General features: G+C 42.8%; 1 protein-coding gene across 1 annotated transcript in view; it reads left to right on the top strand.

Annotated features, from left to right (window-relative positions):
• dlgap3 (discs, large (Drosophila) homolog-associated protein 3) overlaps nt 1-23,664 on the top strand; it is a 129,565-nt gene that overhangs the window by 45,407 nt on the left and 60,494 nt on the right. Inside the window, exon 2 of the mRNA XM_037795547.1 lies at nt 22,297-22,365. The gene's annotated coding sequence lies outside the window, so the exon portion shown is untranslated. The remainder of the gene's footprint in view (nt 1-22,296; nt 22,366-23,664) is intronic.

Genomic DNA, 23,664 nt, shown 5'->3' with positions numbered 1-23,664 from the left:
CTTAAGCATTTTAATTGCAGGCACTGTTGAGACAACCTAATTCTGCCACGATAAGCATAAAAATTCATGACTATGCTTTGAATTCAGGGTTAAGCTACCCTGGACGAACTAAACAAAGCACAATTAAGGATCAGAGGAGCAGGGGTGGGGGGGAAATCGCACAGCGTTATAAAGGAGAAAAGAGACGAAAGGGAGTGAAGACTAAAGCTGCAGAAACTCTAAGTATAAAAAGCCGAATGGAGAGGCAGGCTTAGCAGAGCAGATGGTTTCAGCATTTTTGCCCAAGGCGCTCCATACTCACAGAAATCACTACAAGGAGGGAGAGAGAGAAAGATGATGAGTTGAAACACTAACTACACATCTGCACTTCCTCTCCTCCAGTGCTTCAGAAGGGGTAGAGAGAGAGAACTGGAGGGGTTTTGACAGGCATCACCAACACTGTGCCACATCCAGTAGCCCTCAGTGTTCAGAGCAATCACAGTTGACACACGGCATCCATCATCTCATGATAGGTTTTTTACCAATTTCTTTTACATTTCGCTGGATATTTGCTGTCAAGCAGATGTACTGCGACTTTTAGACATGCATATTTAAAAAAAAAATGTAGTTCAGTGTTTCTGGGGGCAAACACAAAAACATAGCTGACCTGAAATTCGGCAGCTGAGCTTCAGCGTGACAGCCAATCTCCTCAGTGTCACCTAAAAGTACACTGTGGACAAACACACACACACACCTATGTGCTGCCTGGCTATATAAATGAATGGTGAATGATGGATGAGTGTGAGGCTTGGTAGTGTTGCCATCTGTTCCGACACGACACAGAGAGAGTGGAGGGCTCGCGGTTCATCGAGCTTCAAGCCCATCACAGCGTTCAACTCACCTACTGTATACGCTCCACTGACACCTTGATGGATTTGTGTGTGTGACTGTGTGTGAAGTAGAGTCTACTGTATAGGACTCTCGACCTATGCTACTCGCATTACTTAAGCAGAGATGGTGATCATTTCAGATATGGTAATATCTGACTGCGGGGAGTCCATAGTCGCAGAAGTTGATCCAAAATCAATTGCTTTTCTCATTGAAAATCTCTCGACGTCGCACTGCCACACAGTCAATTTTCTCTGCCTCCTCACGCACATGTGCCCCCTAACTGCCTCTCTCCGTCTCTATTACATGCCCTGCCATTCTCTCTTTACACCACGATAGCCACTCTAAACACAATTACCATCGATTGCTTGATATCTCCCTTTTTTTTTGCCTCTTTCGGCTCAGGTGAGAGGAAACCGCAGGTTTCTGCACACGCCGCCTGAGAGGGGAGAGGATTAGAGAATGAGAGGGGATTGATTGAAGAGTACTGCTTTCAGTTTGCTTCTGTATCGTCCGACACTTTTCGAATCCCCTCACGGAGATGACTCACACACACACTACATATGGTGTGAACAGCCACCTCATACCAAACGATCGACAACATGACACACAAAAGCAGCATCTCACAGTGCCATTTTGAGTGCTCTATCTGTCCTAGTCTTTGTGTGTGTGATGCAATCTCTCTCTCTCTCTCTCTCTCTCTCTCCTCCCCTCGCCCTTCCTCCTCCTGATGACTGGAAGGTTATCGTCAGAGTGCCATGCCCAAAAGCCAGCAGACAGCTCTGCCCTTTACAACAAAGTATCGGTGCTAATTAGAGACTATGAGTATGTCACTGGACTTAAGTGTGTGCGTGTCACTGCTGTGACCATCCATGCATGGCTGTATCAGCCTCCTCTTACATTCAAATACAGGAGCGTGTTCATCATCTCAATGGGACTTCTAAGATCTGATCCTTCGTTTTACGAGGCCACATCTCTGGGCGGCCACACACACACACATGGCCTGAAAACGTCAGTTATTCATCTTGCAGGGATATATTTGTTTAAATATCTAGCCATAATACCTTTTCATACTCTCCCGCTTTGTCTCTGTGAATGATGGATATGCCCATTTACTATGGTTCAGTTTTAGACTTCATCGTGACTGCTTAGCATCATCTGTTTTCATCGTGTTTTAAATATCAGTCCAGTTGTGCTGAGAAATCGGCAGCGTTGCGGAGACTCATTTATCAAGACAGTTTTGTAAATAAACAAGTCTTCAGCTGTGCTGGAGGCTCTGTGAGGCTGTACTGTGATGCTTTGCGCGAAAATGCTAATGTTGGCATGCTAACATGCTCACAATGACAATGTTAGCATGTATTATGTTTTCCATGGTCATTTGACATTTGGGTGCCATGCCATTGCATTGTTCCGACTGCTCATTATTCCGAAACCCCAATATTCTGACAACCTGTTATCCCGAACAGAAGCATATTGGCTAATTATTATGCAAAATGACGCCATCGAACCTTCCTGCTCACAAAATCATTTTTCCTATCGTGGCGAAGGCATGACCCTAACCCTACTCTGGTTGGCTACCCTGATATTCTTACCTGTAGAGGCTAAGCCAAGCTTTAAGCCACTGAGGTGTTGCACCCGGCTCACCTGATTGACACGCTGATTAACGTTACCGTGTATAATCAAAGTCCGAAACATTTTTTGCAACTTTATGCATGAATGGTTTATTTCTTCTATGAAACTTATCGGTCTCCATTTACTCTATTACACGTTCACTCCAATAGCAACAAACAAGAAATAGCTATACACAAGTAAAGACTGCTGCAACATGTTGCCACAGTGGTCAAAAACAGTTTTTGCTTCCAGGCGGATCACCTGACCAGGCCAAGATTGGTTCCTATACTTATGCATTTCAGAACCAGTTATCCCCAGGAGACCCGATACACCACGGCCGCAAATTGTTGATGCCAAGCAGGTGTAACAATTCAATACAAACAAAAGAAGAGCCAAATGTGAAAACCTGAATTACCATACATGGGAATTGAAATTAACATTCAATCTACACCTCTTGTATTAAACAAAGGTTTGTTACAGGTCTCTCAATAATTTTGGTCTGAAGCTTGTGTTGAAGGTCAAGAGAACGTCTTGGGCCGATAGTAGACTGCTTCTCTTATCTTCAACACTTCTTATAAAATTAAGGTCTACTGGAATCTTCAAAAACAGATCAAAAACTGCACTGGAGAAGTTTTCAAAGTTTGATGCAAAAGTGTTTATTTCTGTCGTCAAAAACAAACTTGAGTCGTCAGTTCGAACGGAGGACTAACATACATGACAAACCAGTCCTCCTTATATACCATGAGCTTCATTCACAATTCTCTTTCATGTTCTTTACCCTCGGTGGGCAAAATACCCAAAACTCATTATTTTCTTGCAAACTCAGCGATTCGGCCTTATTTTGGTCCCATCTGACAAATTTACGACTCTAACCTTTTTACCTCCAGCCTCCTCCATTCATGTCACCGCTAGAGGTGTTAGATCTCAGGAGGAGTCAACGTTTCGCCGACAGTTTGTATCAGCTCCCCCCTCAAATCTCAGGAGGTAGTTTATACTGTTATAAAAACAACCTGAAAATTGTTCAACATTTGACAGAACGCACCAAGCCATTTTTGTCTAAAAAACCTCCAACACTTTTCAGAGAGGCCAGGAACCACATGGAGCTGAAGCATTAACGATGACTAACACATCTCCAGAGAGAGATGAGATTTTTCTTTTGTGCATTATGTCTTTATTAATATTTTGCATATCCTGTGCTTCACAACAGTTGAGTGTTCAGGATTTCTGTGTAGCTGCTATCACATACTTTCAGTTGTAGGGTCTTAGAAATGATCAGAAGCTGCACATTTCTGTGAAAAACGGTGGGCATGCTTTGATTTACATATTCATCACTTGAAATCCATACTTTTGTATTACAGGAAGCTGTGTATCTATTACCAAGTTCAATTCAAGGGCGGAGAGATGAAAGCACTAACGCATGACACTTTCAAGCAAAAAAGTACACACTTGCAAAACATACTCTTACACAAAAATTATATATAACACATTCCAAGTGTTGTAATTTACTTTTTTGGTGCACCAAATTGCCTTGTCTATTTCAGCTTGTACGGAGGGATGTGAGAACTTATCCAGCCGAGACAAAATAAGAGCTGAGTGACTCAAAAAAAATGCAGGATCTCTTGTGGCCACAACATTGTATGCTGTTATATATCGAGGCTGCAACCGGAGTCTTTGGGTCTTTTGATGGCACAGCTATAAACTCTGGAAACTATTTGGAGAGATAGAGGTGGTGGGAACAAAAAGGAACAAAGCAATAGGCCCAGCAGTGCAAGGTCCATCATTTTGGGGGTGGATTTCTCTTTATGAGAGGACTTGATTGAGCCCATTATGATGGGATTGTGTCCAGGCTTATATAGAAATACCTCCAAGTGGCAGCCAGGCCTCCCCAAGATGAGATCTGACTCATTGGATTACAGTTCATAGTGTTTGACAGCACCCATAGCTGCCAGCAAATGCATCCTGGCAGAATGACAACAATCCCTTTTGAAACAGCGTGAAGCCGTACACCAAGCGAAGACTTTGGATGGCATTTTAGGATTTACTCTCTCGTTTGAGTCTCTCCTATTGTCTCATACTTTGCAGGTGAACTTTAATGCATGCTCGTTAAATGTGAGGCAGATCCTTGTTTCATCGCGCTCCTGCTTTTTCTCATCAGATGTCTCAGCTTGAAAACGTGTGCTGGTGAAAAAAAAAGGAAATAGCTGATGTTAAGCTAGAAAACAGAAAATGCAAAATGAAAAAAGCAAGGCGGGCGAGAGCAGAGGAGGGGTCGCAATCTGGTGATTCTGCAACGAAAATGAGAAACTTCCATCTCAGGCATTAGCTTTTGTGATTGTAGATTTAGGAGAGGGCATTAATGGGAAGGATGGCACATTCAATTTCCTGTACTTTATCTTCTAAATTCATTCAAATGCATGAACGCAGGAAGAGGCCTGGTGCGGAGTTCACTGTACGAAAAAAACACATAGCTGCTCCTGCTTCTAAATGCATATTTGATGGTGCGGATCTCTCCGGGGTGGGTTGGAGGTCGAGTTTACACACCGGGTCCCACAAACACACTCTCTCTGCTGGCTGGCACTCTGCCCACAACCTCAGGGCATGAGAGGAGAGAAATTCAGCAGAAAGAAAGCAGAGAGAGGAGAGAAGGTTAACCAAAAGTGTGAAGTGGAGGAGTTTCATATTCAAATATGTACTCTGAGAAATAGTGTAATGTGCTACATGCTGTTTTTTTAATCCTCTGTTAACCACTCGGGTCTCTCCTCTCCCCGAAATAATTCTCTCCTTCATTTAAGCTCCAACTTCTCTGCTAGCTGATGAACATCAGACGCACGCTGAGTTTAGGCAATTTCTCTTCCCTGACTCTGTCTGTCTGCAGCGTTCCTCTCCTAGCTCTCTCCATTGGATCAAAAATAACCGAGCTGCTGGCTTTGTTGTCATGTAAAGGACAGCGGGGGGAAATGTAGCTATACTCTATTTGAGATACGCTCCGGCTGTTAGCGCAGTGCATGGTAAATTATGGTTTGTGAGGGCTTGTGGTGCGCAGCTCCCATTCGATGAATTAATAAAACTCCAAGAAGAAGAGGTGCTATCTTCGCTGCAGAGCTCAGACTTTGTAATGAGTTTTGCTGTGTGTGCTTGCATTCTGCATGAATGCATGTTTCTGTATGTGTTTTTGTGAGGGCATGCTCGTCTGTGTGTTTGTGTGACTAGTACGCAGCAGAATTCTCATGCAATATGGATGTCCCTGAGTGCTCCGAGTGGACTGTCGAAGGGAGCGTGTGTGGGGATGGGCAGCAAAGCAAAAACCACAGTAATGTTATGCAAGGCTGCATCTCGTGTGAAATGGTTTTACAGTGTGCGATTTTAGGAATACACTTTCATTTTTTGTTGTGAAATGTTGCAGAGAAGTTTGGCCAGCGAAGGAGAAATGCATGCATTTAAAATAAGCAGCAGCATGCACAGATGCACACAGCAGCGAGCACGGACAAAGATCAGGTCCGACAGATTTCTCTGGCCAAACATACATACTGTATTTGTTTATGTTTTGGGGGCGAAGGATCATTCATATCCCAAACCGATTCCAACCCACACAAAAACAGACTCCCGTTGGGCATGGACACACACATTCATCTACTGCCGGGCCAACGTGAAAACAGTTGTGAAAATCGAGGCCTTCGGTATATTCGTAAAGACTGTCAAGTATGAAAAATTGATTAGTGAAGAGCCACATGTCATCACATTGGAAATCTAAGACGTTTCAACATGTGACTTATAGCTCCTTCATGTGAGTGACACACATGGAGAGGGAGTGACTTATGGGAAGTGTGTCTCTCTTAGCATGCGTCTTTTGTGTGTGAACACTTCCCTGTGTGTTGGCACTTTGTTCCTGTGGAGCTGCTGACAGCGTGTGGATGTTCTTGCTCTGTTTAATGAGCAGATCTCAGGATTAACATAGGAAGATAATGAGAAACAGCATCGCGGGAAGAGACTGAGAGTGCCAAAACAGTTGTTCAAATTTTCAGCACCCTGCTAGTTCGGCTGCACATCAGACTGACTCGTATTTCCATACACTGCTCATGGTCCGATAGGAAAGCTGAGCGGCTGGAACAGTTGCTGGCTGGCTGGCTTCACATGCTAGTCATGACACGAATATCAGTTCCTTATGAGTGGACTGATTTACTACTAGAAAAATCATACCTGAGCAGTCACCTGTATAAAGCTTCAAAAAACTGCTGAAAACATCACTTGTCACCTATGGTTTTATTATGTCTTTCTTCAGAGCACCACTTCTATTGAATCCAACACACATCCTCACCTCCTTTTAGAGGTTAGTCTTGCTGTTTAGTAGGGTTGCAAAATTCTGTGAATATTCAAGGTGGACATTTTTTACGGAAATTATGGGAAATAAATGGGGTTATTTGCTCAGGCTGCATTTGTCGTGCAGATAGAAACAAACCTTTTATCATATTGTAAGCAGACATAATCCATTAATTTGCCAAATAAATCCATTAATTTAATTTTCAACTACATAGAATGTGAGGTATATAGCAAGATAGAGGTATACTATGCAGCATCTTCCTAAAAAAAACTATATATAGACTCATACAAACGTAATCCCTCTCAATCATCACCACGAGCAGTGTGTGGTGGTGTCTGCAGAGACCCTGCTCTCTGCCTGTATGAGGTCAGGACTTTACTTTATCAAAATGTCCAACCAGGTTACATCCCTGTCTCCATTTCTCTCCTCTGCTCTCCGTCTATGTCATGGTTGTATAAAGAGCTGCAGGTCGACTGTGTGTCTGTTTGACCGAGAGCAGGGTTGAGCCACCCACACACTGGCAGAGCAGAGAGGCCACAACAAAGTCGAGCGGACAGGATGAAGCGTGCACTTTGGCTACATTCATTCAAAATCCGGCAAAGCAGCACCTTCCCATGTAGGGTTGTGCGGATATGTGGGTGTGTTTATTTGTGCTTTCGAACGTAACAGCTGTGAAACAATTAGAAAATGACTTTTTATTTCTCTGATTCACTGCTTTGCTCTCGCTAACGCCGCTCCCTCTCTTCATTCAGTCTCTAGCTCGCACCAACCGACAGTGCTGCAATATATACCTTTAACTAATGGGGAATGGTGGTTTGAAAATTTGAGCCGACAATGTGTGCAAACTTAGGGTTTAACGTGAACAACTAATCTATAAAAGATATGTTTAACAATAAAGAATGAATGAAAGTAGATTATTTAAAACTCCTGAATTAGCATGCTCAATCAAGCTACATCCCACATGATAACATCTAGCTTGCAAAAACTAGCAGAATGGGTTAACAAGTTATGTGTACTTTGATATCGATTCTAGGCTACTATCTGCTGGTTAACTGAAATATCATACAAAAATATAAAATATATTCACTCCAGTAATATAATCAAAACTTACATGAAAGCCAATTTGGCTCAGACAGTGCAGTACTGTTGGCTGAACATGTGATGCACTGTGCATGCAGAGGGCTGTAATTGGAATTTTTAGTTCCCTATTTAACTCCTATGGGATGCTGAATGCAGTGCATGATTACAATTCAATTAAATGGGCATATACTTTTAACTAAAACATGCCATAAAACCTAGTATTGCTTTGTTATGTGTATATTTAGCCTGGCTCTGCCCTAAGATCACCAAAACCTCAAATTAATTAACACATTGTATGTTGTTGTATTTTTACACCAAAAGTAATGTAAAAAAAAAAAAAAAAAAAAAACATTTTGTGGTTTTAGAGAGAGTTTAGTGCCGTAACTTCTGCAAAACTTCCATGTTACTAAGTAACAAGGTTGGAGCCAGATGCTCCAGTCGGCCTCTGCATAATAGCAGCAAATGATTATACAGCAAATGAATAAACATTGAATCCTCCCTCTCAAACATAATGTAATGGTTAAAGCGAGTCGTGTTGCTTTCCCCAAGTTGCCAGGTAACATGTAGGTAACAGCAACCCTTTATTATCCACCAATCCTTTGACATTCTGCAAAGGCTGAAAGAGATCCTGTAGCAACTGTTTGTACCACGAACACCCTCCTCTCTTTGTTTTTCCTCACTCCCTAACAGAGCTCTCCCTCTGGTCTTAATGCATCGAGATGGATTCCTTTAGATCACAGCCACATAGTACAGCAGGAGCTTCACAGAACAAATTCTACGCTAATCCCTGTATTGCTTAAGGGCTACAAGCCAAGCAGTAAAGATGGCGTTGCACAATTTCACAGCCCGTAGATGAATCTGGGCAGTGAGAGGAAATGAGGTATCTCTCTTTTCACTTTGCTTTATTATTTCTGTTCCTTTTGTGGTGACTCTGTGTGAAGTCTCTCTGTCTTTTTCATTTAGTCTTCTAAACTTTTGCAGGCAGACATGTGGACATAAACACATTTGGGTGGCATTTTGTTGGGTTTCTTCAATCGTGGGTATGATGTGAGGGGCAGCAAAGTTAGAAAGTCAGGTAAGAGAAAGAGTCAAGAAATCAATAAATAGTCGGAACATTGACAGATTGATGGAAACAGTGGGGAATAACCTGGCAAAGAAAGAGAAAAAGAGAGCTTGTGAATGTGTGTAGATCACCAACGTAGCCGGCATTGTCACATCGAATAAGATAATCACCTCCCTCTAATGATGTGGCCGCTCATCGCCGGGGGCAACCGCAGCCCACAGGACTCTGATGTTGACAATCGCCACATGCACGAGCACACATGCCGGACATACATCAAGACCCTTGCAAGCGCGACAGCCAATTAATGAGAGGGACGGGATGGAAGAGGACGGAGATTTCGGAATTACGACATTTCTCATTGTCAAAACTCTTAGCGCCGCTTTGCTTCCATCCGCTAATTAGTGTCTAGATGTCCTTCACTTTCTCTCTCTGCAGGGTGCGGATGCAGGTCTCTTTGACATCCACCGTGCAATTCTAGTCTTTGCAGCTTTTTCTCCCCCTGCTAATTGGTATAAGCTGAATGTACTCGGTGTCAGAAAATGGGATGTTTAAATTCAGGCGTAGTTTCCAAATGGGCTTTGCCACAGTTGTGTTTTACATCAGAGAACATGGTAGAGGAGCAGTTTGTTGCATTTATTTTTGCTTTCATGCATGCATGAAAACCGAGGCCTGCCTCTGTCTGATGCGTGAGAAAGATGCACTGGATGTTTTTGGATTCCTTCATGCTTGCTGGAATGAATGTGGGTGTGTACGTATAGTAGTGAATGTTACCTACAGACTCACAAAGCAGCTGTGACAGTGCTGGCCTTTAGCAAACCTCCATGTGATGGAGGGTTTTACCAATGATAAGGTGAATACTCAATCTGCAAAAGCAATGCATTCACCCAATACGACATATGTGTGTGTGAATCGCTGACTTTTCTCCTCCCCTTCCTCACTTAAAGGTCACCGGATCATTTGCTTTTACGAAACGCACAAATAAACACATGCACACACACACACACACACACACTGCAAATGACTGCTTAGATTAAGACCGACTCCCCAAACAGAAGAGATACGCAAGCAATCAATTTGGATGCTCTTTATATTGTAATTAGACACGCAAACCTATGCGCGTTACGCAAGCAGCAGTATGCAAATTGCAGCGGAGGCAGCCAGTCCGCGACGAATGTTACGCCCATTGGTTCCGCTGGTGTGCACGGCGACAGGTTGATGACAATTTTAAGATACATAAACTCCTCTCTTGTTTGTTTATCTTTCTTCTCTCTGTCTCTCACTTAAATATAAAAGATATATTACATGTAAATGAGGATATAGCTCAGCAGGTAAAAGAAGGACAAATGCATTTTCTTCCTGTTTTGATGCTTTCCTCCCTCTTCCTCTCTGCCTCCTCCGTAACACTTGTCATTGTAATGGGGCTGTTTGATGGTGCACTTTTTTGTGTCCTTTTCCATGAACAGCATCTCTGACCACAAGTGCTGTGTGTTTCTTTGAACGGCTGAATTTTAAACTCAATTAGCACCTGTGCACACACACACACACACACACACACACATACGTGCACGCACAAACACACGAATACCAGCTCGGTTCGCACTCACACTGGGGGCTGGCACAAATTAAGACTGTGAAACACACACGCACATCCACGCTCTTGAGTGGTGAAGCTAATTTGCCCGAGCGGACCTGAGTGAAAGGAATAATGAGGCTTTGATGACTTCACTCGAGGAGACTCGCTCCACCGTGACATCATCTGCGACCTTGATATGACCCCTACTCTACTGATTTATTCAACCCCCCTCCCCCTCCTCCTTCTGTGGAAATCTGCACTTCTGGCTGAACTCCACTGCGTCACATAAAGAAAGATGAAAACCAGTTGTCGCCACACTTATTTAGCTGCATTTGGGTCAATGAGAAGGGACGTCTGAAAGAGCTGATGTTCTTTGCCGAGAGAGAAATTCAAAGCACTCTTGAAAATGTTGCAAGGGCTTTGAATCAATAGGCATTGAAAAGTAAATAAACTCCAAATGAGTGTTGAAAGACAGCTGAAATGATCCAATATGGTTCCATGCTCACAAAGGTTGTCTTTTATCCGAGTGGTACAAATGGGGCCAACATAGAGGTCCCACTTGTTCTCATGCGACAAGGACCCATTATAGAAACTAGAAAAGGCAAAGAGTGCTTGCTTATGCTGAAAATCACACAACACTGTAAACAGGTTAAAGTATCTGAAATTGTCAGCATCTGAGATGTTGAATGGGAGCTGTGGTTTAAATTGAAGCACTTTAAAGCAGTTAAAGTGTCAGTTGAAGTTGAAGCACTGAAAGGGTTTGAAGCCTCTTTTGAAGTGTGACAGGAGACAGGAGACAGGAGACTAGCGTTCATGTCCCCAAGTGAAACCACAAGTCAACAGTGATTTATTTGTCATGTTATGGCAAGTTACGTACTTATGTTACGTCACTTCTGGAGTTATTTTAAGCCAAACCGTGATCTTTTCCTAAGCCTAAAAAAGTAGTTTTCTTGCCTAAACCTAAGGAAGTTGTTTCCTGCGAAGACAGAAGTTTATTTTGAAAAGACTGTATGCGTGTAATGAGCGGAAATTGACACGTGTTCATGTGTTGCTGGACATTCATAGGAAAACGAAGGAAAAAGGAGGAATAACTTTTTCGTAAGATATAATATGAACTGTATGAGAATACGTTGCACAGATAATTGAAGTATGTGCATGACATAATTATAAAAATATGAGGGCGAGCAAACTAATTAAAAAATTTTGTTTTCATTCAAATTTTGTATTGTTATTTTGTTCTTTTTTGTTTTTGATCCTTTGTGGGTAGAAAATATGGTTCCGACAGTACACAGTGCAAAAACTGGGATTCACTCTCAGTGTTAAATTGCAGGTGACCTCAGTGGAACCTGATGACGTGGTTCGGGATGACGCTGTAAACCCTAGCTGTAACCCCTGTGTCGTATTACCAATAGTCTGCCGCTAATGGACATCCTATTCATTGCCTCGAGACTGCATCTGAACACACACAATTGCAAGTGCACACATTTACGCACTCACAAAGAGGCAAAACAGCATGCATCATTCATTTCTGTAATCAGCGCGCCGTCAGTATATTTGTCTAATGATCCATAATGCATTAGCAAGCTTGGAATCAGGTTTCGGGTGAAAGGACACGGAATTACACTTAGAGATTCACACATGCGTGTGCGTACAATTCAGATATGTTCAAACACCCACGCATAGACAAAATCTTTTTTTCAGGTCTGACTGAGAATAATGAGAAAGATAGTGATTGTTTGGATGCTCCGGGGCATCATTGCGACTGCTATATTCACCAGCAGCGGCGGAATGAATTAATCATAACTTTAGTCATTCTCCAAATTGCCCGCTTGTGACTGGCGAATAACGGGAGGTAATATGGGGCCACGCTGAACTCTGCAAATCTGTTCTCAGGCCGTTGTTGTTGCTTTGTTTTGCTCTGTTGTTCCTCATCATGTCGTGTCCTAGGAGAGCCGAGCAAATTAACGAAAAAAAAAAAGGATAGAGGAATAGAGGTAAAATGAAAAGGCCGGGCACAGGTTGCTGGCGAAGGAAAGAGGAAGGCAGCAAGGAGAGAGCTTAAGTTGTACAAGTGGAAGGTAGTGAGAGGGTAAGAGGAGTGAGTAGGAGAGGGTGAAAGATTGATTGAGAGAGAGAGTGAAGGGAGAAGAAACACTCACTTACAGTATCCAGCTGCTGCCAAGGAATCGCCTAATGAGAACCGAGAGATCCTTTAGAGTCGAGGGATGGAGAGAGAGAGAAAGAGAAAGCAGAAATGCTATGAAAAATGGTGCGCTGTCAGGTGAGTGCTGGAGAGGGAGCTGGGCTCTAAGTGTTTTGCCCTGACCACAGAGAATATGTGTGTGCGAGCGCACCCATAGAGACTGTGAAGCGAAGCACAGCTGCACACACATACAAATGTGCATCCATATAAGCGCATACACATTTACAGTACATGCAGTCCACACACAGATGTAACAATAACACACTTCTATGAAACCCAGTGAAGCAGAAAGAGTCCCTTCTTTGTTCCTGCTTCAGCTTTTCATTTCCCTGATCCATCTCAACCTTCCCCCTCGTGTCCTTCACATACTTATTATTTTTTTTTTTACCTTTCTTTCAAACAACCCATGTCCTTCTCTGTTCAGCTCAGCGGTGCTCCCTCTGATTTATGCATGCAGCTCTTTGCCAGCTTAAGAGCACCATATCACCACCACCTCACTTTAATGTGCAGCGTGTCTGCAGGCGTGCCCCGAGCTGGTACATTTCATTTGATTTGTGTACAGTCAGAACAGAGTCTAAAACCCATTAAGACAGGAAATGGGGGTGCTTGTTTTGCATCCAGTTGCCATCCAGTCTCTATGTGTGTGTGTGGGTCTACTTCTTTGTCCAGCTGCTCATGTGGAGAGGATTTGGCAAAGGGTGACAGTCCTGATGTTGAAACAGGTCATTTGGAGGCCAATAGTGGGAAGTTCTGCACTGATACGGAAACTTTAATGCAACCTTGGTTTCAAGCAAAAATAGTTTTCAAAGCATCAGAAAAGGTTCGATGTAGAACAATTTGAACTGCGTGCAAGAGCAAGCAGCAGTTCTGTTGTTTTCTGACACTATTAGCATTTCAAGGTGAAAGTTTCAGGTACTCCTTTCCTTGCCAGAAACAGACATCTAGCAAAGCCATCTTCACTGCCTTTCAATTACCGCTATCTATCACAGTATGACGACTGCATAGAATAGTCTCATTTTTTCAGTAGTGGCAAGGCAGACATTCCCATTTAATGAAAAAATATAGAGTTACTGTGAATAATAAAATTCAAGACAGATTATCTGATCACCTACATCCATCTGTAGTCGCAGTGGTGCTATCAACACGAGAACTGAGGCTAAACTATGATTCAAAACCAGTTAACCTCTTAAATCAACTTTAAATCACAAGTTTACTCAGTTAATTCCGTTTTTACCATCCAGCCCTTTTATGTCTCCTCCACCGCTTGCTCTCTCCTTTGTGGAGTATATACTCAGCAAAGCAGGGTTATATAAAATTGCATGGTATGCCACCACTAATAACTTCCTCTACTTTGGACTCTCTAGTTCTCTCAAAGGTCAGCAGTGTCAAAATGGTTTGCAATTCAGACCAAGGGCACAGATTTGTGTGTAAAACTTCTGCGCAAATTTACTTTGCCCCCACGAGTGAATGCTAGCACATCTACTAATTGCAGAAATTCCATTAAAATGTTTTGATATTGATTATAAATGGAGGGTGAAATTACCTGCTACACAGACTCCGTCTTTGTAGCGTGTGGGTGCATGCCAGCTTCACTGTGTGCATAGTTTAGAAGCGCAGGCATTATTAACTGGTACTGAATTAATTTACTGGATTTTTTTAACTACAGGATCATGGATGCACATTGATTTATTTTAATGTGAAATGTGAAAAAAACACCCACAAGGTCGCTCTGCTGCGTTGTATTGCCTCTGGTACAATGATGTATTGTACCATTGTACCAGTATCATATTGTACCACCACATGTATATTGATTTAATCTTTTTAAACAGATGTATACTTGTTTTTTACACAGTTCTATGTAGTCACGTAACGGCGCATTTCCACCAGATCCGGTGACGGAGGGCGTCTCAACACTTTCCATTCGTTTCCTATGGAAAACAGGATTAACAGTCGCCCATGGTGGGGCGGTTGCAGTAAGTTTTGAAACTCTTCATTTTGATGAGCCTGTGCAGTGCCTGTGCAGTGCCAAGTTGTCAAACTAGGCAATATAGTTCTAAAATGAAATGAGATTCAGTAGTGGCACAGCCTATTTCTCACCTAAAATGTTTTCAGAAATAGATTTTGGTGGATTGTTTTGACAGAATAACAGAAAGTGTATGAGCAGGCCGCCATGTTTCCTGTGTGAAACCGCGAGCAGAAAACCACAGACCAATCAGGTGCATTCCACGATAGGGTACGTCACCACTTGAGTGGCAAGTTGAGTGGAGCTTTGCGTCCTCTAGCGTCCTCGCCGGATCAGGCGGACATGAAGCGTCAGTTGATTTTAATGGACGCACTCTGCAGCGGGCATGCTGTCATTCTTCATGAAAGGCAGCAGAAGCACCTTTCTGTTCACTTTAGCTAGCAAAGTTCACCATTCCTGCTTCATTCTGTTAACCTTTCTTCTCAAGCACCTTTCTTTTATTGCTTTTCTTCATCCATCCGCTACATCTGGATCAGCTCTCATAGATCACCAGGGAAAAGCAAGCATTCCTCTGTCCTTGCTCTCCTCGCCCCTTATCTCGTTTTTTTCTTCCCTCTCTGAGAAAGCCTGACCCACACGGTCTCTAAAGCTCTGTCATCTCATGTGCAGCTTAATAGAGCTAATTCTAGCAGGCAGCATGCGTCAGGCATTTACATTATACATGATCTCCTATAGAGATGTTCTTAGCATGTTCCATATATGATGGGCACTCTACTTAACTATATGTCTTACTCAGAGATTTGCGTTTTAGGGATCCGAGGATTAGCCTATCACACAACGTCATGGTATGGAATGAAGAAAATCAGAACAGTACATATGGAAGGAATACAAGCAACTGTTATTAAACTTTCCCCCCTCTGTTAAGCTGATGGAAATCCCCTATAGGGTGTTTGCCGAGCTGAAGTCAGTGTTCTGTTAATAGGATCTAATTGGAAATGGCTGGTGTTAAGGAAGTTGCTTGGGTTGTCTGAACCTAATCCTGTGGAAATCCCTGAGAAGTTAATAAGAATCTATGTGCTATGTCCTAAATGTAGGGCAGTGGTTTGCAAACGGAACTAAGCTTTCCGACTCGTTGGGTTAAGCAGTTGCCCCAAAGTTGAGAATACAGTAATACAATGCTCTTTTGCAAAGGCACTTTAAACACTGCTTGAGTGTTTTGTTGTCAATTTTGTTAGTTGTCATTTGTCAAATACAGCTGTGACTTCCACCGCTGCCTTTGTATACTTACACAAAACAGTATGTTCTGGAGTGTTGCTTTGCCTCTGTCCACAGGAACAAATTCAAATTAAGTTTTCATTTCAGCGCTTGAATCTTATGAGGAATTTTGAGTGCTTGATGGTTGGACACAATCCTTGTCATCTGTTAGGTCAACGCGCTGCTTTTGCATTGCTGAATGCTTCGCATTTTCCCATTCTCATTTTTCACAGGAGCACCCTAAACGCCTCGAGTTGAAGAAAAAAACAACACAGACCGAAAAAAGCGCCTCACATCATTAGCGCTTTTTCTCAGTGTGGTAACTTTTGCTGGATACCCGGCTTATGACATGATAGCTTTATGACTTTACCAACCGTAGTTACCATGAACTGAACAGGAAACAGCAAGAGGCAAATAAGTCTGGTACTTTTTTTTTTAGATTTCGGGATAGTTGTTTTCATCAGTTTAAACTGTACTATTAACTAGTACAAACTATTAACTACTATTAGGTAATGTCAATGGGTAACTCCGGGGTCTGAAAAGTGAACCAATGCGGAAGTGCCTTAAACATGCATTCTTTCTAATAGCCAGCAGGGGGCGACTCCTCTGGTTGCAAAAACAAGTCTGATTGTATAGAAGTCTATGAGAAAATGACCCTACTTCTCGCTTGATTTATTACCTCAGTAAACATTGTAAACATGAGTTTATGGTCTCAATCGCTAGTTTCAAGTGTTCTTCAATACAGCATGATGTTCATTTTGTAAATTATGGTCTCATTTACAGGAAAATAGACCATAAAGCAGGGTATGCTTAGGGCATGGCTATCTTGTGATTGACAGGTCACTACCACGGCGTTGTCTGGTCTGGGAGTTGTCCGTGTTTCCATCTTACAACTTTATCCCTTTCACAGTGTGTTTTCTGTTCTTGAAAGTTAATTATTAATTATTATTATATTAACATTTTTGGTTGCCTAAAAATGTCTTATTCAGCATTCAGTTGTACTTAGCTCCACTCTCTCGTGTCACTTCTGGTTGCAAATAACCAAGATGACGACGGACAAAATGCCGAACTCGAGGCTTCAAAACAACAGCCCACAAACCAATGGGTGACGTCACGGTGACTACGTCCACTTCTTATATACAGTTTATGGTTAGTGTTACAGTTCATGGTTTGCGTTAAACTAACATTAAGACACATTTGGTCGTTGGCTAGCAACAATTAAAAAAACGCGGCAAATGCAGGGAACTGCTAAAATACAGTAGCTCTGTCTGATTTGGCGTCTTCAACCAAAAAAAAAGCAGTGTGCTGCGCCTCGCTTTTTCAACCTGCAAAACGTGCATCTGACCAGAGCCTAAGGCGGACAGGCTTAGCGAAATATCATCATCATCATCATCATCATCATCATCATAAACAATCCATCAACTTAGTAAGTTTAAACAAATGAAAAGCTGGTTATTACTGGTGTGCCTTTTACTCTCATCCTCCATAGAAGGGGTGTTCAACAGAGCTATCAAAGTTAAGCAGGGCTGCTGTAGATTGCTGTGCGGCAACTGCTGTCTCTGTGGTCTCTCTCATTGTTTCCTGATTGCATTGGTCAGGCCAAACCTGTCCTCTCCTGGCCTGGTATGAACCGGCCTTACTGCTCAGCCCTGTGGGGAATCCTTGGCGCATGTCTGGCCCTAATTAATGCCCCTACTGCAGTCTCTTGTTAGAGAGGAAGATGGAGAGAGGAAGTGAGGGGGGGGGATCAGTAGAGAAGGGGACTATCAAATATTGATTGTATTTGCATAAATAGCCGCAGTTGTTAAAAGCCCTGCATGATCCCACTTGCTAGCTTCGCACTCTCCAGGCATGCGTAGTGGAAAAAAATAAAGAGGGGCTGAATGAGGAAGAAAAGTGGTGATTAGAGTCAAGAGAATGCATGGATCTCCCGCAATGCGACATAGCGTCGGCCTCTCAATCAAGCCATCCCAAAGGCTACGCCACTACTTGTTCACTTTGTAATTTGCACCAATTATTGCCCCATTAGTGCGGCCCCTGTAGTAAAGCAGACACAAGATAATGATGCTCTTCTGTTGAGTCGGTCATCAATACAATAGGTTGAACAAAACACCTGAGGAGGGGAGCCGTTGCTTTTAGTCGTACTCTGTATATCAGTGGTGGCACTTAATGAATGTGGCCTTTGAAATAGAGGGGCAACACAGTGTAGAGCATCGAGAGAAAAGAGAAAATAATTGCTTTTCTCCACACTTACCTCGCTCCTCTTCATCCAAGCTGCTGTTCAGTTTACATCCCATAAAGCTCTGCAGTCTTGGCCCTTGGACCCTCAGTGAGGTGACCCGTGGTGATCCTGTGTGAGCAGGTAGTGGCTGGACTATATATGATACTACTACTTGTTGTGGAAGTACAGAGAGTGGGTCTGCGTGTGCAAAAAAGTGTAACACGGCGTGTGTGTTTGTATAATATAGCCTATGTTTTTGAGAAAGTGTCTATGAGGTTATTGAGGATTTACTGTTAACTAAGCTGTAGCTCTCTCTGCATTTTTAGAGGTTATGCAGAGGAGAACTTTGAGTCCCACAGTTGTTGCCAAAGAGTGTTCAAATACATTTGCTGTTGAAAGAAAAAAGAGAGAGAGGATAAACACACAGAAAAGCTAAGCAAAAGAACACGATTTTCTTGGCATTTACTGGTAAACAAAAAGTCTGGAAAATAATGAGAATCCTCAGTTCTCTTTATTTTCAGAAAAGACCCGAGTCTAAACAGCCTGAAGCTTTATGTCACTGAAAGTATTATATGATATAAAATGTAATATGACAACCATGATGTGTCTACAGGCTATGTTTTAAGGAGTCACCAGGCAACTTCGCACAGACAATCAAACAAAACAGCCGATTAGACTGTTGTGAGGCCGTTAAATAGGCGTTTTCGGTAGCTATAAGTACCATAGATGTGGGTCAATAGGGGCCTACTACACCCAATAGTAGGATTTATCATCTATTCACATGGTAGATCACCGAAAGAAGGTATAAAAGTACACGACAGTGATCTCTAGCGACCTTAGTAATTATGACAGGGGCAGAAGCAGAAGTCAGGTACTGTATTATAGACAGTGTGAAACTCCATATGGGGTGGAGGAAAGGTTTTCACCCAGGAGGCCGGGGTTCGCCTCCCATGTGAAACCAACAACGTGTAGTTGTCTTTGTGTTAACAAGCATTAAGTTTCGTTTTCACTTTTGAAAAAGTGTTTTTGTTGCCAAATTCACAGCGGAGGAGCGGCGAAGTGCAGCCTGCAGTGAGCTGCCATGTAATGTTTATGAAAAGCTACGGCGGCTGCTCCCGAGCTCAACAATTCTGCGGCAAAGTGCGGCCAAACAAAAGTTAGAAAAAGTTTAACTTTTAACTGCAAAGTTCAGCCAGACAGTACCCTCAGCCAATCAGTATTCAGATCTCTTGTTACATGTTGACCTTAGAATTTCTTCCCACCTGAAACACATGAATACGCCTCCCGGATGCAGAAAAGTGTTATTATTGCGGCGAGCCACACTTCACCGCTGGTGTGAATTCAGCAGAAACCTAAAAAAGTTGTAATTTTGTTGCCTCAGCCTAAAGAAGCCTTTTTGTTTGTGTTCAAAACGTAACGTTTCATTCAGTTTTACTTGCTTTTAAGTTTCGCTTTCACTTTTACAACATAGTAGGCATAGTAGGCCCCTAATGACCCACATCTATGGTGCATATAGCGACCGATAACTCCTATTTAATGGCCTGATAACAGTCGAATCGGGTGCACACAAAATATAAACAGAATTTAAATGGATTAATTTACTATGTCCCTTGCTGCGTCCAATTTTAATTTAGTGTTTTTGTGTTTGTGGTACTTATCTATTACATCCCATTACCACAAATGACTGTAAACTAATGCAATTCTTACACCACAGAGTATTATACACACATACTTACTGTCACAGAAACTAAAGACAGTTTCCAGTCTGGTATTGATTTTGGAACAAGTGAATGAATTTGCATTGACTACGTCTGGCAATATTTTCTTTTTGCCGTGAGGAGCTTGAAGTTACTCATTTTGCACTATGTGCTCCTCGTCGTGAAGTTGGCAGTGTGTGGGCAGCGTAGCTGGAAACTAGTGGGCAGATGAAGCCGTGAGCTGGCGAGTTTTTCAGATCTCACACACCCGTTGGGACTGCCATCATTAATGTAGCGGCCGTAGTGTGGGTATTTACCTATCTCAGTGTGTATGCCCTGTACAGTATGTGCACTGTACCATCGCCATGTGTGCGAGAGAGCATTGCCTCTCCATGTGTGTGCATGTGTGTGAGTTTAACTGCATATTTTGTGTATTAGAGAGCTAGCAGAGCTGATCAGTGTCCATGCTGAGGGCTTTGTCACAGCTGACCTATATTAGATGAAAGCAGCTGGATCAGTGGCCTGCAGGGACAGCAAAAGAGTTGTGTTCTAATTATCTCTGCAGCTAGCTAGCGACACATCACACCCACACGCGCACACACTTGAACAAGCACACACACACATACACACGCGTACATACTTTTCGGCAAATCAATGGGAGCTCATGAGAGCATCTGCCATGCTTCGCTTGACGAACGACAGCGGCAGATCCTCTGCGTAGGGGTTGGCAAGGATGCATGCAGCGCCTCATGTCACACAATGCATATTAAATTAAAATCCTTCTGTAATCATGGACTATGTACTTCGGTCTCTGAATGTGACTGCGTGTGACACAACTCTATGTTGCTTAGCAGAAATCTAATTATCAGGTGATACCCTGCTAAAATGAAATCTCTTGTTGAGGCATTTTGGGAATTGTAGGAGTGCAGACGTCTTGTAGACGATTCCTCACATGGGTTCAAACTGTGTAAAACGTAGCAGCCTATTAGCCGCCGTTGCCATGGAACCACGAGCTAACACACGCTGAGGGTGTGCGTTAGTTATAATGAGGCGCAAAATGACAGAAAGAAAACTGCCCAGGGAGCTAATGCTAACAGCGAATAGTAATCACTGGACTAATGGGAGGGTAATAGTTAATAGGGGGAATTAGCCTAATGTGGGTCATTTTTTGCATTTCCGATTTCTGGAATATATTGTGATATGAAGCCAGTACATTAAATCCAAACCCCAGTACTGCTCTGAAATCCCCAGGGTCAAATCAAAAAAAGGAAATGCACATATCGCACTTATAAAAGAAATGGTAGACATATCAGTACTGTAATGCCAAGATTTCTCAGACAAATCTTGATTTTCTAATGTGGGACAGTCATGTCCGAAATGTGGGACACTGCAAAGTCTGTTAAAAGGCCTAAAATCAACTTAATTAATGTAGGAAACACAATTTAATTAAAGTAATTTTACCACTTACAATGTTATTACAAAACCTAGGCGTATGTGTGGATGTTACATGAAGAATCAAACAACATCAAACAAACAATAAGACTATAAATAAGAATAAATAAAGATTAATGAATAAAGACTATAATAGTTTTGAAGCATTTAAGCATATTAGAAAGACATTAAATATGAATTGTTTTATTGACTTTTATTAGTTTGAGGAAGACCTACACCCACTGAAGCTTCGGTGTCCCACATTAGGAAGTGTCCCACTTTACGGTAACTCACCCTATAGTGTGTGGAACCCCATGGCGTCCTCAGTTATCAGCATTTAGCATTCAGCTCACTCAGAAACACATCAAGGATGAACGCTTTATTCTTTCTTGTGTCCTATTATCCCCATTGGTATGAACACATTTGTTCTGACACCAGGTGACGGACTCAAAGTGTTATTTTTGTGTAAGCCTTTTTGTGTTTTCTGAAGTCCAAGTGAATTCACACATTCTGCTACCTTCAGGAGGTAATTGGACGCAGCGCACACTCAATTAAGCCTCTTAGTCATCGTCTCCTTTTTTTTGTCTCTCTTTTTCCTGCGTCTATTTCTTTTCGTCCCTTTATATCTAGCACAAATTTTGCTCTCCTCTCCTCATATGCTCCCGTTGTGCCTTCATTTGTGGGTCTGGGGCCTACAGCGCTCCAAGCAAGGGAGCTGTAAGCCTTAGCCAGGCAGTTGGGGGGAGCTTCTTGTTTCGAGACCAACGGACACAGCCGCACATTTTCCACCACATTGCATCTTCAGGCACCGCCGGGGACTATTTTTACAGGTCGTAGCTTATGGGGAGGGGTGCTTTTCCCATGACAGAGGGAGGGATGTATAGCCTACTGTAGTAGAGAAATGAAAGAGAGACAGAGCATAACGCTTCCTGCCAGGTACGATAGCGTTTGCACAAATCATGTGAGCTTTTTACAGTTTCCCTTATGTTGTTCTTGTTTCTCTTCCTCTCTGCAGAGTGACTGAGTTCTTTAGCTGGCCGTTTCTACCTGACGACATGGAGCACCATTTCCTGATGAGACTGTGGTACGTAGAGTTTATTCACGCACACACACACACACACACACACACACACGTATGTAATTCCTGCAGCTACTTGTCACCTGCACCCTCACATATAAATCCCACTTATGTCTTGTCTGTCCTTGAAATCCATCCCCATTGGAGGAGTGCGTAAGGGTTCCCAGTGGAACCTCTCAAGGATTAACCCGCGTCAGTGAAGTGCGGATCAGGAGCGTGTGCCACTCACTCTGTTCTCTCTCGCCTCGGCCTCTAGCATCTTGTGTCTGATCTCACGTGTGAAGCAGTATTGATTGAGTTAGTCTAAATGATTTGCTTTAGAAGCTGCAGTCTACATTCATGGCCGAACACACATACAACGGTCTGAGTTGTACCTACCATGCGTGGGTTGGGAATGCGCCTTTTCAGAGGTCACAGAATGCATTGATTATTTCGTAGGAACGCGACAAAGTTGGCCTTTCATTTGGGAAAATGATGGATGGAGAGAGCGATGCAGAAAGAGAGGAGAGGAAGATGTCAGACGAGTGCCGGCTGGCACAGTAGTAAAGTAAAAAATAGCAGGACGATCGTGCTGGCCCGAGGTTGTACTACTATTCTTAGCCTCAGTCTCCTCCTTTTCTTCACTCTTCTCCCTCTTGCCTCCCTCCTTTCTCCTTCTTTTGTTACAGCTGTGACGCCAGCGCTCTTCAGTCCATCTGGTGTCTGGTAGCACTCTGGATCTACTCTCCCTCTCTAATTGGCTAAAACCACTTAACTGTCTCCCATCCATCTACCTCCCATCCATTTGTCATTTGGCTTATTTATCCTCCCCATTCACCTATTTATCCGTCACCACCTCAGCTGATGCAGTCATTCATCCCTTCTTTTTTTGTCCAGAGTTGGATTTGCCAATACATGCTCTGAAGCTTCCACTTATTTACAGCGAGAGAGACTTAGAGACAAAGCGTGTGAACGAGTGTGTGTGTGCATTTTCCTCTGATGTGACGGTAAAGCAGGATAGGTTTGGATGTTCTATACAAGTGAAATCACACAATCATCAAAATGTAGTTGTGAAGAAGCGGAAACCATTTTCACTGTTGCCACGGTGATACTTGTCATTGCTGTCAGGGGGGGGACTGCAGCGCAATTCATGTCTGACAGGTGTACGTGTTATGTCAAGCGATCACATATGACGAGGTGCCCCGATAAAAGGAAGTAATGGACTAGGTGGAGGTGACGGATGAAGACGTCTCCTCTGACATGTCCATCAGTTTCTATATGGAGACATTTCATCCTACGTATATCATAGCCACTTACCATAGATTG

The sequence above is a fragment of the Sebastes umbrosus genome, chromosome 15 (genome assembly GCF_015220745.1).
Source record: "Sebastes umbrosus isolate fSebUmb1 chromosome 15, fSebUmb1.pri, whole genome shotgun sequence".
Lineage (NCBI taxonomy): Eukaryota > Metazoa > Chordata > Actinopteri > Perciformes > Sebastidae > Sebastes > Sebastes umbrosus.
Note: the sequence above shows the minus strand (reverse complement) of the source record. Positions and strands in the feature narration are given on the sequence as shown.